This window comes from Sturnus vulgaris, chromosome 20 (assembly GCF_052056855.1).
Source record: "Sturnus vulgaris isolate bStuVul1 chromosome 20, bStuVul1.hap1, whole genome shotgun sequence".
NCBI classification, from domain to species: domain Eukaryota; kingdom Metazoa; phylum Chordata; class Aves; order Passeriformes; family Sturnidae; genus Sturnus; species Sturnus vulgaris.
The window spans coordinates 4,140,282-4,155,872 of NC_142262.1; the positions used below are offsets into that span (position 1 = coordinate 4,140,282).

General features: G+C 46.1%; 1 protein-coding gene across 5 annotated transcripts in view; it reads right to left on the reverse strand.

The window, feature by feature from the left end:
- RAB11FIP4 (RAB11 family interacting protein 4) overlaps window positions 1-15,591 on the reverse strand; it is a 110,449-nt gene that overhangs the window by 19,191 nt on the left and 75,667 nt on the right. Inside the window, exon 1 of one of the 5 annotated variants that reach the window (XM_014878156.2) lies at window positions 6,485-6,736. The exons of 3 other annotated variants lie outside the window; for them this stretch is intronic. The gene's annotated coding sequence lies outside the window, so the exon portion shown is untranslated. Of the gene's footprint in view, window positions 1-6,484; window positions 6,737-15,591 lie in introns of those variants that run through there. One more of the 5 variants, XM_088176456.1, reaches the window with a different exon arrangement.

Below are 15,591 nucleotides of genomic sequence, written 5' to 3' on the forward strand. Positions count from 1 at the left end.
CAATACATTCATGCTGAAGAGCAAGCCTCGTTAAAATTCACTCCCATCACAGCCAAATCACCAGCACCCCTGACATTTAGACAGTCTCACAGTATGCCGGAGGAGACAGGGAAGAAAAGAGGATCCAAGTATCCCACCACTGTGCAATCTGATTAGTAAGAGCTGGACCCATCACACACGACCAGAAACAAGAAACGCCCCATGCAGATGAGCCATGGCCCTTCCCTCAGCAGGATCATGCCTCTGACAAGCCGAATCTGCTGTGGGACGGATACAAGTCTGAGTCCCAGCCACTTTCTTCCCAGCAAAAGCACAGGAAAAGTCACCTCACCCCAAATGGAAAGGGAAGAGGTGCCATGTGGAGGTGTGCCAGGCTTGGTCTCAGATGAAAGTTACTTACTGCTGCACTCCATGATAAAAGAAAATCCAGGCTCTCTCATCTTTATTTAAGCAGCCACTGCATTGGAAGACAAGTATTCTCTTAATTACCGACTGGCAAAGAAGGGTGTGAAGCATTTCTCAGTAATGTGTTCTTGAAACAGCCACTCCTCTACAAACGTTTGCATATTTACAACAAGTGGGCTATGAACATTTTTTCAAAGCACAGGTTTTCCCCAGGGTATTTCCTTTCCTTTACAGTTGTCAGGCAGAGGTGGGGAGGTGCTGATCTGCCCTTTGATCTGACTGGAACAGGAGAGACGAGGAAGAGACAGAAGAGGAAAATGTAGGAGCACTAAGTGAGACCACACATGTGCATCTGTGTCTATGATGCGAGTGAGCTCTCACCCACGGCCAGCTCCCTCTCACCCACATCTTTCTCTCTCTCACCCAGACTGCTGTGGCTGTGCACAGGGCTGTGAGCACAGGCTGCTCACAGGTAGCTGAGGGAGTGAGGAAGTCACAGAAACCGCTGCCATCTCCTGCTGCACAACACGGAAGAACACCCAGTCATGCCATATAACTGGGAATATAAAATCTCTCCGAGTTCAAGATCAGCATGCAGAGCACTGTTATTCTACTAAGCTGTTCAAATAAGAAACTATTTAGAGCCACAAGTTAGTTTGGTCAATGCAATAGCTTCCTGTAACTGTTTAGTTACTCAAATCTAACATTTGAAGCTCCATTTAAGGCAAAGCTTCACGCGTTGTGGGTATTGGAAGGAACTTCTAGGGGCGAGATTATTCCTAAGATCCAGATCTTGGATCAAGTGCTGGACAGCATCCTGGAAAGGCAGTGAGGAGTCCCCAGAGAGAGGGCAAGCCTGTGCTGCAGTGCACTCACTGCCAGCCTCGCTTCCCTGTGCAGGGTAACATCTGTCTCTCTACAACGGAACAATTCAAGGACAACAGGTTTCGACTGGAAGACCAAGCTTCAGCTTCTGGGCTGTTCCTGCTGAACCACACGAGAAGAGGGCACAGGGGTTCTGAAAGGCTGCTCTGTGCTCTGGCTGGGAAGTTCAAAGTGACATTGTGCCTTTTCCAAGGCAGAGGAGAAAGGCCGTGTGCAGCTGGGAGCCAGCCAGGGAACCCAGGAGTCAGGAGTGTTTACACTCTGCTGTCACTTTAATTGGCCATAATGGAGATGCCAGACTTCATCATATGCAGGGTCCAGATCCAAGCACTCCTTTTCACAGGTCATTGTTTATGCTCTGAAAGTTTTAACATTAAAGGGCTTTAGCAGACTGCTAATTTGATCCTCTAAAGAAAGTAAAAAAATAAAAAGCTCTGCCCTTTACTTTGAAGTTATGTCCCATCACTCTCTGGGCTGCTCCCCTCTACTGGACTATCATGCACTCATCAGCCATCACTGGAGGGTCATCAAAGCAAGGAGAATCCCCTTGCAGATGAAAAAACATCCTGATCTCCAGTTTTGGGAACAAGAGTACATTACCTTCAGCATGGATGGGGCCAGCAAATCAACTACAGAGTTCAGATTTAAACCCACCACAGCGTTTGGCACCTTGTTCCAGCATTGCTTAAGGCACTTTTACCTCTGAACTGCAAGACAGTTTCCTTTTCTTTCACCTATCTGGGAAAAGTGGCACCATGCTGACACACCACAAGCATGTCAGAAACATCACTCAGGAAACTCCCAAGGTGTCCACTCCAGTAAGAGCAGAGATCTAATGACCAGAAAAGTCTCTGGTAACATTTCTAGAGTGAAACGCTTGCGACTGTGCAAGCTGCCCGACCTCCTCAGACTGGTAACAGGGCCCTTCCTACAGAGTCAGCTGCGGGGACAGCAGCAGGTGCCACAGCAGGTACCCCCTGCCACCCCTCCTCCCGGACAGGGCACCCCTGCCAGGCAGCTGTATGTTGAAATGAGCTGTGGGCAACTCAGCATCACCTTCGTGCTGTGTGTGGGAGTGCTACAGACCTTGGTTTATAAAAGCTTCTATACAACTTAAAAAAACCCCAAACTCATATTTGCCTAAAAAGATCTGCAGAGAAGATAATAAATGTGACATAATTAACCCTCTTGAGAAGCCTTTGCCTTGAGATGAGACAATCTCATTCTATTTTTATAGTCAGAACAGCAGTAACAGGGAGGGAGGACAGAAAACGTCAAATTCTCACCAGGGCTTGCTGCCTGGGACTGAGGCTCAGCCAGCAGGGCCAGCGAGGGCACACTGTGGGCAGCAGCATTCCCCATTCCTCTGGCACGAACACTCGGTGGCCAAACTGTGTCCTGAGTGTCCTGGCCACATGTCACAGCATTCCTCACACAGCAAACACAGAGCAGCAGCTCAGGGTCAAAGGCACCCCAAGACCCCTCAGGACAGACCAGACTGAAAACCAAGGGTCACAGGAATGATCAGATCACGTTACTTTGAAGCAATGGTACAAGGGAACACCTATGTTGTGAAAAAGCTGGAGGCTGCTTTCAAAAAAATGTCCTTATGCCTAAGGCAGAGTTCAGCACTCACTTCTCAGTTCAGACCCCTAATTAACCAACTCTGAGTTACAAGATGCTCTTTGCCACTGGTGTTTGCTGCTCAGGCGGCAGCTGAGCTCACACACCAACACGTCTCCCTTGACAAGCCTCAAGGTCACCCTGCGGGGACTCAACAAATAACAAAACCTTGCACCACACTTGCCCGCGGGTGCTGCAGGCACTTGGGTGAAGAGTTCCCTGAGCTGCCTCAGTGCTGCCCCAGCCCCTGGCTGAGGAGGAGGAGGAGGAGGAGGAGGCACCTCCTGGCACCTCCACAGCGTCATTAGGCACAAACAGCGTGAAGAACAGGAAGAAGCTGTCCCAGGCAGGAACAGTTCTGCCTGTGTCTAAGCTAATTATTCACAGGAATACTGGTCAAACTCCCTTCGCCCAAGGAATTTGGAAACTATAGTTTTTGCTTTTATTTTCTAGACTACTGCAAGTCTGGTCTCCAGCAAACACCAGGAAATAAAGCAATTTAAAGAAAAACAACAAAAAAAAGATTTTTACCTCACAACTCATACTTCTGGCTTGCCATCCTCCCGGGTTAGATTACACTGCAGACTCCAGCAGGGAGAGATGCTTGGGGAATGGGAGCAATTTCAGACCCCAAGAGGTAGAGAAACATCTCGAGTTTCTCCAACACAGTAAGAAGTCCAGCCATGCCTGATGAGGAGTAGTTTATGTTGGCAAGAAGAGGGAAAGCATTAAGGATGTGGCTTTGCTGTAGTTTATACAGAAATACTTCCCAGAGCTCATTGGTCACTCTGAATGCAGGCAAGTCTAAAAGGTAATTTACTTCATGTTTAAGAAATACTGAAGTAGCTCTAAAGAACTCTTCATTAGGAGAAGAAAGGAGCTGCAAGACTTTGGCTGCTCTTCAGCTGGTGGCTGGGCAAACCACAGGTTAAGGCATTTCTGCTGCAGGAGTAACTGGAATTGCAGCCTTTACCCAGCAAAGATTGCAAGTACTGATTGGAAAAAAAAATTTAGTCGCCCCATCCATTTATAAAAGACATTTTATTTCTTTTTAAACAAAGGCTCTCACATACCTGCTCTTTCATTCATTTTCTACAGTGAAGTTAAAACACTTAATTGTAGAAGGGCTGCCAAGCTCCACACATGACAAACACGAACTAAGAACCCTCTGATCATAAACCCTGGCTCGGTCAATAAGCTAGGGTTTTTTGATTTACACAGTAAAATACACACAGGCAGGAGATACCCTTGAACCTGCACAGACAAAGCAGATGGGAACCAAGTCAAAATAATTTATAAGATTAGGCTGCACACTGAAAAAAACACAATTCAAAGCAGAGCCATATGCAGAGACCCTCTACTACTAACCAGCAGTATTCAGTATTAGCTGCAACACAGTGCCCCCAAAACACTGCTCTGTGTTGTCAGCAAGCACTTACAGACACTGTGTTTGGTGCAGCAATCAACCTAAAATACTACGGAAAAAACAGAGTGACATTATTATGCTGCATTTCAGAATTTTAAGGGGTCAGCTACATAAACATGGTGAGCGTTTGAAGATACTAATATTTGGATAATGGTTAATTCAGTAACAACCTATGATTAGTTTAGTAACCACTTAAAATATTTCACTAAGACACCGTATTTAAAATAAAAAGAGCAAGCTATGCTCGACAGATGTAACAGCTCTGGTTAATCAATAACTGGAGCAAAGCAATTCCATTCCCCCTGCTATTTTGGCATGGGAAGTGTTTCGTTTTGCAGGTTTTGCACATGGCAAAGATTCCCCAACTACCCTGGTGGTAAGAGCCCTGTCAAGACAACCACAGCTGAGAAACATCTGCACATCAGGTGGCTTCTGGGAGACTTGCTGCTGTTTGCAGTAATTCTTCAAATAACAAACTTAAAAGAAGCCCATTAAAAACGCTTTTAAAACTGCTTGGAGGCTGCCACATCTTGGGCTGGGTACAGCTCAAGCTCCTCTCAGTTTGGGCAGACGCTGCCAAACCGCCAATAGAAATTCCACCCTCCTTCTGTGCCCGGTTGTAAGAATAATATTCCACACTAGTGCACATATTTGGTGGTGACACCAAGTTATACCCCACCTCCCCCAAAAACTGGAAGGGTCACAGGCAAAAAAATAACTTATGCTGGGAAAGGGCAATCCAGTCCCATCACTGGAGCAATCCCCTCAGTCACATGTCATCTGAATGGAATAAAATTATTTTCAACAGAAGCAGTTATGATAACATAGCAAAAGGGATCAAAATAATCACAAATTATACTGATGTACAGGTAATAATATAATATACTGGATACATGTACCATGGAGTTCACGTTTAGGGACTCTATTCTGAGTCCCTTTCAGAAGTATTCTCCCATCTGTGTCTCCTCCTTACCCTAAGTGGATAAATCAGCCAAAGAGCATTAGAAAAACAGAAAATAAATCATTCTCTCTGCCCCCAAAGCCACAAACCTTACAAATCTGCCACAAGCAGTGAAAATATTGCTACTACCAAAGCATCAACATTAAAATTCCACCTCAAAATCAGCACAGCACAAAGCAAGCAGGGCGCCTGCCTGCCCCGGGATCTCGAACCTCACTTCTGCCTAACAGAAAATCACAATTGCCCTTCTCCATTTCAGGGACACGACAAACTCCAGGCCAAGAACTGCTCACATCTACAAGATCTCTGCTGTGAGCGGCTTTCATACGCTGCCAAACACATCTCACACAGGCCCATGGGGGCAGAACCACTTCGCCCACCCCATCAGGGCAATGCTGGTCCCACACGAGAGCTACAGGCAGCATCTACAGCTCCAGCACAGGCTGTCGTGACAGCCACACACTAACCACAAATCATTTTTTTGTGCCTATGTCACCAGCATCCCGGAGCCAGCAAATGCATTCAGAACCACATTTGGGTATTAAAAACATTCAACAATAAGTAATGGCAACCCAAACACGTCGCCAGTGCCACAGAAAATAACTACAAAGCAAGCCTCCTGCTTGCATTCACCCTTAAAAAGTACTTTTTTTCCCTCCTATTCCCCTTTTAAAGGTTTAAATCCCAGGTATTTGGGCACGTCCAGGTTACAGAGCTGAGAGCTGTAAGAGGCTCATCTATGCAGGAAGACATCCCCTTCTTCCCTAACACCCCCATTTCACCCCACACAGCTGCTGACAGACACATACGATTTTAGATTTTCCCGTATAACAATATCCCAAGGATGGCTCACTTCCATAGCGAGCCCAACCTTCCAGCACACACAACTCTGGAGCGAAAATCCCCTCCTTTAGCAAACAAGAAAAAACCCCAGCAAGGTTTCGCTCTACCTGCAATATCATGCATTTCACGAAAACGCCGATACCGCACCAAAACCCCCAGAGATGCTTTTCCCCCCTCGCTTCTGGATCCGCACGGGAGCGGAGCGGCCTCCAGGATCCCCCCTAACATCACGGATCCCCCTCTCCTCCCGGCGCGGGTTCCGCGGAGGGGCAGAGCGGGAGCCCGCGCCGGAGCTGCGGCGTGGAAAACCCCCCAAACCCCGGCGCAAACTTCCTCCTCACCCCGCAGGAGACACCGGCCGGCTCCCGCCTATCTTCTTCTTCCTCTTCCTCTCCCTCTCCTCCTCCTGCTGCTGCTCCTGCTGCCGGGCTGCCCGTACCTGGCTCGGCGCCGGGAGGTCGGTGCGGTGCCCACGCCCCGTCCCCGCCCCGCAGCGAGGGCGGGCGGCACTCGGAGCATCCCCGCCCCGCCGTTGCCTGGCGACACCGAGGGGCCGGAGCCGCGCCTTTGGTACCCGGGGAGCGGTGCCAGCCCAGCCCAGCCCAGCGCGGGGTCCGGGGGCTGGGAGGGCAGCGGCAGGAAGGTCCCCGCCCCACGGGGTGGGTGATGCGCTCCGGTGCGTGGGAGTGACGCGCGCCCGACCCCGCTCGTGGGTTTAGTCCTAGTCACTCGGTTTTGCTCAAAAATAATGCGGTATTGCTCAAAATTATCTGTAATTAAAATTATCCGCAATTGCTGGTGAGAGGAGAGGATGCCTGGGGTTTCTGAGGAATGAAATGTGGCTTAAAACCCGATTAAAACCCGATTAATTCCCTCTATATTATATAATATTATATTATATAACTTTACACTGTATATAAAATTAAATGGTATGCAGTAACTTGTTCATTATTTATATATTTATATGTAATTTATATGTTTTTTATATAATTATGTGTGTACATGGCACAGGTTGCCCAGAGAAGCTGTGGATGCCCCATCCCTGGAAGTGTTCAAGGCCAGGGTGGGCAGGGTGAGTGTGCAGGAACACATCTGAGACGGAGCAGAAGAATTTTTACAGACTAATTCTGGGTTTCTGATGCCCCATAATTGAAGGGTTTGCAGTGGCAGGCGCTGAGGGCTGTCAGGTCCCCAGGCAGGGACAATCTCTGAGGACATCAGGGTTCACAGGGGACAGCCTCACCTGCCTCATTCCTACAACAGAGCCACAACTGAACTCATGTACACACGCCCCGGGATGGTGGTGTCAGGCTACAGCAACCTCAGTGCGCTCAAAGCAAAACAGATCCTGTTAGGAAGTGATGTCTGTTCTGTCCTTGATTTTAATCCCTTTAGTTACAAGATAATGAGAAGCAAAACACAAAGGCTGAGGACAGTCACACTGACTTCGTTACTTTATGTTCACTTCACTTCTCAGAAGTTGTGTAACTTCCTTTTTCGCAACACTTCATAAAAGCTGTGTTTACTGTGCTGTCTGTGCGAATAAAGAAAAAAATAAAGAAAGTAAAAAATAAATAAAGAAAATCTGTTTCTGTGGCTTTACAGCAGAAAACTACAAAGCAGAAAAAGGGATACAAAAATACCCTTTTCCATAAAATTCCTATCCGGTAGCCAAACCCTGCCCTTACTGACTGTCACAGTTGTCACTTCTGTGTCACACATGGAAGGAAACACCATCCTGCAGGATTCAGCCAGCAAACAAACACCTTCCTCCCAACTGTAATGGCACTGAAAGACTCAGAAAAGGAAAGAATCCGTGCCATTTGATCTGGCCATATTCCAAAGCCTGTCCTTAATGTTACCTCCAGGTATTTCAGAAGGGGCAAAGCTCTGTGGGCTGTACTTTTGCAACACTGTTCATACACGGAGTTACAAAGATGCTGTAAATGTGAATCACTGAAAGATCAGTTAAGTACTTTATACTTCTAAAATACTTTAGACTTTATTGTGTCCAAAGATAGAGTGTTTTCTAGAGAGGCCCAAAAGTTATTTGAAGCAAGGGATAAGGAAATTCTCAGAAAACAGAGCAAAGCAGGCAGACATGAACCCATCTACCAGTGTAACATCTCATGTCCCATGTATTCCTTGAACCTACCCTAATTTTAATCACAGCCAGTAACTCCTAAGTGTAAAACATAGCTGTTCAAAAAAAGCAAAAGAAGGGAAAGAAATTAATCAGCCCCAATTCTTATATATATGCACTGCTTAAAGCAGTTCACTGAACTTGACCCTTTTCGCAGTTCATTGAAAGAAAATGAAAAGAATTCCATCTCTGCTGAGCACAGAAGTTTTGGAAGGGCGGGAGATGCCTGAGGTTTAGTGTAACAAAGTGTAACAGCAACAGATGAAAGGCAAATGCAGCTTCAGCCAGCACAGATCGCCGTCCCCACGTGTGCAAGGAGCCCCGGGACTCGGTAGGGCACACTCGGGGCAGGGGCACCCAGGGGACCCAGCAGACCTGGGGCTCCCTGCGGTGGCAGTCGGGCTCCAGACCCTTCCTGTTGGGGGCTCTCCCGGGAAGCTGAGAAGCTGATAATGAACGGTACAACAGGAATCAAAAACCCCTCCCCGACATCCTCCTATTCATTAATCTAAATGAACGGGAAAGCAATTTCTGCAAGGTAGATTTAGGGACAGACAACTTCATTGCTTTTTAAATAGGACACTTCTAAAATCTGCTTTTCCTTTCAGTATTCAATTTGAAAGACACAGGTGTATGTCAGGGGCTCACTGCAGAATAATCAACAATCCCACATGAAATAATTACATTTCCTAATTGTTTCCTGAAAGATGCAAGTCCAGAAGCGTTTGCATTGTTACACAGATCAGGCACTACTACGGACATTGTGAAACCTGACAATTACAGAACCATTACCTGACACAGATCTACTTTCAACAGCTTGTGATGAGAAAAACATAAAATAAGCATTAAACAGATAAAGCAGCAATAGTTAAAATGAATATTATAATAGAGATGTTAAGACCATATGCACAGCTGTGTGGTGCACCTGCTGAATGCACTACTCAGTTTGCTACCCAAGACTTTGACATTTATTACACAGTAATAATTCAGGAGGCGCAAATCTCTCATTGATAGATGCATTTCTCATAAAGGTCCTAGAAAATGTAAGGAGTTTAGACAATCACACCTCATTAAGAAGCGACTGTATAAAATCTTTATTAAGTAATAACCCTAGTTATAATACAGGTCCATTTCTCACTTCATTAAAGCTAAGCCTGATTAAGTAGAGATTGTAATAAGCTGCCTTTGATCTCTATTGAGACAAAAATCTTATGTTTATACATTTCCTGGTAAAGTGATAATTTTCTGTTTAATATTACTTCTGATTTGTTTCCTACAAAGGGAAAAGTACTGTCATGGCTGAGGGAGGACAGGTGACCATCACTGGCTTCTCTTGGAAGAATGAGGATTAATTTCGGGAGTGACACGGGCCTTTAAGTGCTTCATGCCTAAGAGCAGCAAGGGTGCAGGGGAAGGGCGTCGGCATCTCTGCTGGGACAGCAGCTCCGCTTGCTGCAGCTGCAGCTCAACTGAGTCAGCGCCACGGAAGGACAGCTTGCGTGATACATTTTTCCCATCTGAGACTGGAGCCTATTCTCCAGTTATGATTTCAGGCAGCTGAGGAATTTGTGCAGGTTAGTGACTGCTCAGATGACCACAGACACTGAAATACGCCCCAGGCTTTGTGCGTGGTTTGCAGGAGCAGGCTCTGCACATTGAGATCCTCCTGAGCACGGTATTTGTGACCCCGTCAAAAGCACACTTGCTGCTTTTCAGAGGGAAGCCTTTCAATGCCGATACACTCATCCAGGACCAGAATAGCTGGACCCTGAAAACGGCAGGGCGTTCCTTCACACTCCAGTTTCCACCTTAATTCATCTTGTTTTTTTCCTTAATCCCACCCTCCATATGCCACTTGTATTATGTGTACCTGCAGAGTACCTGCGATCAAGTCTTGTCCAGGGTTTGAGGATGGTGACAAGTAGCTGTCAATGGAGACAAAACTTTAATCATTACCACAGGAAAGAAAAGAGATGGGTACATTGGCAAAAGGATGCTTGGCACTGCCAGATCCCACAGATCTCCCAAACATACACTATGCACAGCCTGAAAAAGGTGCTTGCAGAAGCATGCCAGAGAAAATTTGGGAAAAGCATTCTTTTGGTGATTAGAGGAAGATTGCTGAATACATTACTGAGTGCCTAAATCACAAACCTTGCTGTCCCCTTCCCTGTGAAGGTGGTGAGGCACGGCAGGGAGTTGGAATGAGATGATCTTTAAGGTCCCTTCCAACCCAAACCATTCTACGATTCCACAATTCTATGATTTCCAGTAGCACCCAGAGTGCCTGGTGAAACCAGAGGCTCCTGGCTAGGAAACACCCAGCAGGGCACACCATTGAAAGGGTTTATGGCAGGGAAACCTGCTGATCTGGTACAAAGCACTGCAGTTTCTCTGGAGCAGTTCTGAACAAAGGCTGGCACCTCTGCTGTTCCAGAGGCAGAATCCTTCCTCTGCATCTCACTAAGGCATCGCTCACAGGCGAGTCACCCTAATGACAAGAAACTGGAGCTGAAATGTGAAGAACAGAGACTAATTAATAATGAAGATAATGAGATCACCAGAATATATATACACCAAACCTGCATCTTAATTATCTCATGAAAACTGGCAACTCCAATCATGCTTCAAAAGCCTTTAATCATGTTCTCTCTGATGAATATTGGTGGCTATTTTACAGAGACTTATGTAAAAATACCTTTTGTGTGGATTTACCCCTACAATAAGAGCTGGCCAAGTTACTACTGCGTGTAACTGCTCTGCTCCAAAATGAGATATCGTGGACTTGTAATTACAGCTGGTCTGATCTTCATCTCATCTACTCTCATCTTATTTTGGAGTGCTTCCTTTGAAGGAAATGCAGCAAGACTGGCGCGAGTTACTGCAGTATTATTATGAATCCCTTTTATTATGACAGAACAAACCAAGAATGATCCCTAATTAAGGCAGTTTCTGCCAAAACACAGGGAGCGTACAGTCCCTGCCCCAAAGACAGGGCAATCAGAACAGGCAAAGACACTTTGAAGTAGGGAAAAGAGGACAGAATGAACTTGCTCCCAACTACAACTTGTTCCCATGATTTAAGGGGAAGTCAGGAGGAGGCTGAGATAGGATGAGCACAGGACCAGCGTGGAGCAGGGGAGCTGAAGACTGCAGAGGGGACAGAAACAGGCTGCACTTACAGCTGGCAGAGCTGTAAAAGTTCTTTTCAAAACTTTCTGCAGTTTCTTCCCTGCCATCCCCATCCCTTCATCCCTGAACAGGGTGAGGAGGTCAGCTCCAAACTACAGCTGCAGGGGAACACTGCTCTGGGTGCAGCAGGCACAGCTCAACCCCTGCTCCCACTCCCAAAAAACAAAACCCCGAGTGCCTGCAGAGAGGCTTATTTTAGTAACTAAGGAAGCAGCAATTTAGACTCTACACCATGGGGGTCTGCTCTCCCCATGACCTTCAGAGCAGAGGGTTTGCTTGTGTCCTATCCCCAGGAGCAGGGCAGGCAGCCAGGCACATCAAACAGCTCCGGTCAAGCGCAGGGCTCGCCAGGGAAGGTCTCTGTGCAAGATGAGAGCACCGAAGGCAGGATGGGGCTGGCTGAGACCCATTAGCATTGATTCCTTGGGCCTGTAATGATGTTGGACCTGATTGTGACATGCAATTACAGCACGAAGACATTTCAGGGGACTCACCCACTGCTCTCCCCAGAGATGAGCTACTTGTAACCTCTCTGCCATCAGTAGGTTATACTTTGGTTGCTTAATGAAGCGTTTGGAGGGATTTTCTGTGTTCTCTCCAAAACCCCTCATGAGGGACAAGTAGTCAAGAGCTGTGAGTGCAAAGGCCAGATAATGGCACAGGATACACACCCCCCTCTGAAAAGCAGTTTATATTTTGTTCATCACTGCAACTGTACCATTAGGTTTTTCATGTCAAGCTTTGAAGGCATCTCATAATTGTAGCCGTGAATCCATTATTAAAGCACCTTTGTCAAAAGCATTACAAAAATATGCCAGACACAAAATCTATTCTATTCAACCTTTGTCAAAATATCCGGTAATAAAAAAATAAAACAAAAACAGGCTACATGAGCAAATAGCTTCTCCTTTAGAAATGGGCTGGGAGGACTCTGGGAGGGCATGGACACATTCACTTTGCTGACAAGAGCATAGAAAGGAAAGGACAGTGTGAGCATCCCTCAGCCGCCTCAGAGCTTACAAGTGGCTCCACATTGCACCAGAAAGATGGAATCACATTTACTCAGCTGTCTCCACTGTGGCTGCAGGTATAGGAGGCTTCAGTGCTTTTTTTCTAGCAAGCAAATGGCCAGGGCTCAGGTAAGCCTGGAGCTGTGGATGGAGCAGGGGATTCTGACAACCCTTCTGACACATGAATCTGCTGGATTATGCTTTGCATGGTCTATAGAAGACAGGCTGCTGCCAGAAGAACTTTCTGGTAGTTTCAGCTCTGAGAGTGTTTTCACGACGTGTTTTTAAGCTTTTAGTCCCTTCTCTGCATAACACAACTTGTTAGAGGAAAGGAAAAGGAAAAGAATCAGTTGTCCAGGGTGAGAATAATTCATGCTCACCAGGGGTAGTATTTCTCTTACAGCACACAGGCTCTTAGACACACAAGGCTGCAGAACAGAATATCCCAAAGCAAGGACAAACCTGCACTGAGCTCGTGGGTGCAACTTCACATTGGTCCTATTGCTCATTAACACATCTCTTTAATCACACAATTACACACTACTTCACGCTGGTCTGGATGTGTTCAGCACTCTGGCTGGCTGGTGCTTGGCTTATCAGCAACTATTCAATATCTGCTTTAGTCTCTTGATCAAAGTGCAGCTTCATGTCTTATTTATGGCTACCACTAACAGCCTGCTCTGCAGACAGAACTATTTATTTCCCCCCAAGCTTTTCCGTGGTGTTCATCACTGACATCTGAGTGCTCTGCAACGATTAATTTATCTTCATAAAGTCTCTTCAAAATGAGAGAAGATGGTATTCCCATTTTACAGATCAGGAGCTGCTGCACAGACAGATTGAGGTCAAACATTTTCACTCATGATAGGTCCTAGTATGAAATGTCTCAGATCTAAATTTTTTAAGATACCTTCAAATATAATGCCAAAAAAAATAAAAACAAACCGACTTCAGGTTTGTGTGTTCAAATAAAATTCTGACTAGCTTCTTAGAAAGTCTGGTACAAGAAGAGAAGAGGATTAGGGACTGTAAATGTTGGTTACCAGGAAGAAGGATGAAAACTTTCTGACCACCAGTTTCAGGAACACTGAAAACCAGTACAGATAACCCATGTGAATGTAAAATGCATTATGAGCCTTTGATGAAGAAGCAAAGTATACCTTAAAAAATAAACACATAGGGATGTCCTCAGCAGTTTAGGACACAGGACCAGATCCTGAGAGCACAGTTTAAGGTAGAAGAATTGCAGGTTCTCTCCACTTCTTGGCCCATTGAGCATGGAAAAACCAGAAAGCTTTGTAGTGTAGAAGACCACCCTGGGAAGGAAAGCTTTTGTTTTATCACTGTGTTAAAAGCATCTGTGGATCAAATGTGCCAGTATCACTTTACAGCATGAAAATGCCGCCCAGGGGACTCTCAAGACTCATCTTTTCAAACGCTGATACCTCTTTGTCAGTTTTAATAAAAGACAGCTACAAAAACAAAGTGGGCCATGTGGTCTCAATAAAGCAGAGACCGTGGCAATCAATAACAGAAACAATCTGCACTTACTCTCTGGGAGAATTTGCTTTTAGCAGCAACATCTCTATAATAAGATATCACTCAAGAGCTCACTTCAATTTTTCTTGGGACAATGAGCCCACTGTGCCCAAAGCACATCTGTGCTTATGGAGATTTCCAAACCAGGACAGTGTTTAGACTGACAACTTGACCGTGCACCATATGATGATAGATCACAGCTTGCAGAATGTTTAATCCTTCCTCTTCTGCCCTCAAATGGACAGTTTTCTATCTCAAAAGAAAACTTCTTTGTCAAAATGTTGACTTTTAATGCAACATAGACATTAGTTTCTGCTTCACCTCGTGATCTCTTTCACAGAAGGCCTCAGAAGCACTCACAGGTCTGCCCAATACAAGCTCCTGTCTCCAGCCCTGTTTTTTAGCAGATGAATGAGGTTAGGAAAGACAACAAAACCTGGGGAGAAGAGGGACATGGAAGTTAAGGAAGTTAAAAGAAAGCCTTTTTCATTTGTTATCCCTGAAAGACATCAAACTGTGCCACAGGAAATGCTTTTTAGTTGAGAATCCTGATACATCTCAGGCCCCAGACTGTGTAGGATTTAGACAATCTAAATTACATTGCAGATCAAAGTTTTATTTGTTTGGAAAATTGCATCTGAGACCATTAACCTTTTCTGTCTTACCAATCCAGCACCATCTTCATGTAGCACATACCTAGAAATGGGACTCCTGAAACAGCTGGCCATCTATCCCAGGGCCACCAGTACAGGAATTGGCTGTCACCAGGGAAAAAACACCCACGGGCACGGGTGGCCTTGGCTCAGCCCCTGGCACTGGCAGCTGTTGTGTCTCCATCCAGGCTAAGTGGAGAGTTGTTTGTCAGAGGGATGAGAAGGTTGCCAAGTGCAGGAGCAGAACTGTTTGTTGTGTTTGGCCATTTCCACCAGGTCAAGGTGTGGCTCTGCTGTCTCACAGTGACCTGTGGCCTCTGGCACTGACCCTGCAGGGCCCTCCCTGCCAGCTGAGCTTCACCTTCCTGTCACCTGTGGCAGCGTGGTGACAGCAGTGTGACAGACCCCAGCCCCCGCAGTCCCGGGGTCTCCACGGATACAAGAGAGACATGAACTGGTCTGGTTCTGTGGCTCTGCACTTCAGTGACGTTGTGGCACTCAGCTGCTGTGTCCCTTATCTTTCACTTCTGGCTCTTTGCTTCACCAAATGAGGAACCAGATGTTTCCAGTTCCCTCTGACAGAGAGACACTGCCACAGTTGTGAGCAGGGAGCTGGACTGTCAGGCTAAACCTGTTTCAGTAAGTAATGTTCATAAAATCATTTCAGTCCAAGTTGCCATTGTGGCAAATTTGTACATGCCTGATTCAGGATTACTTTTGGATCATGCATGTGAGAAAACACTCACTTTAGAATTTTCAAGGCTTTATTAAACCCTAATAAATACAACAAAGTAGTGAATAAGGAAAGAGACACAGCACTGGGAGTGTATGACCATCTGCTACATGCTCACCCACAAAGTGGCAGCTCCCCTTTTTATTTTATACCCCTGGGGTTGTATCAGCCAGCCTGA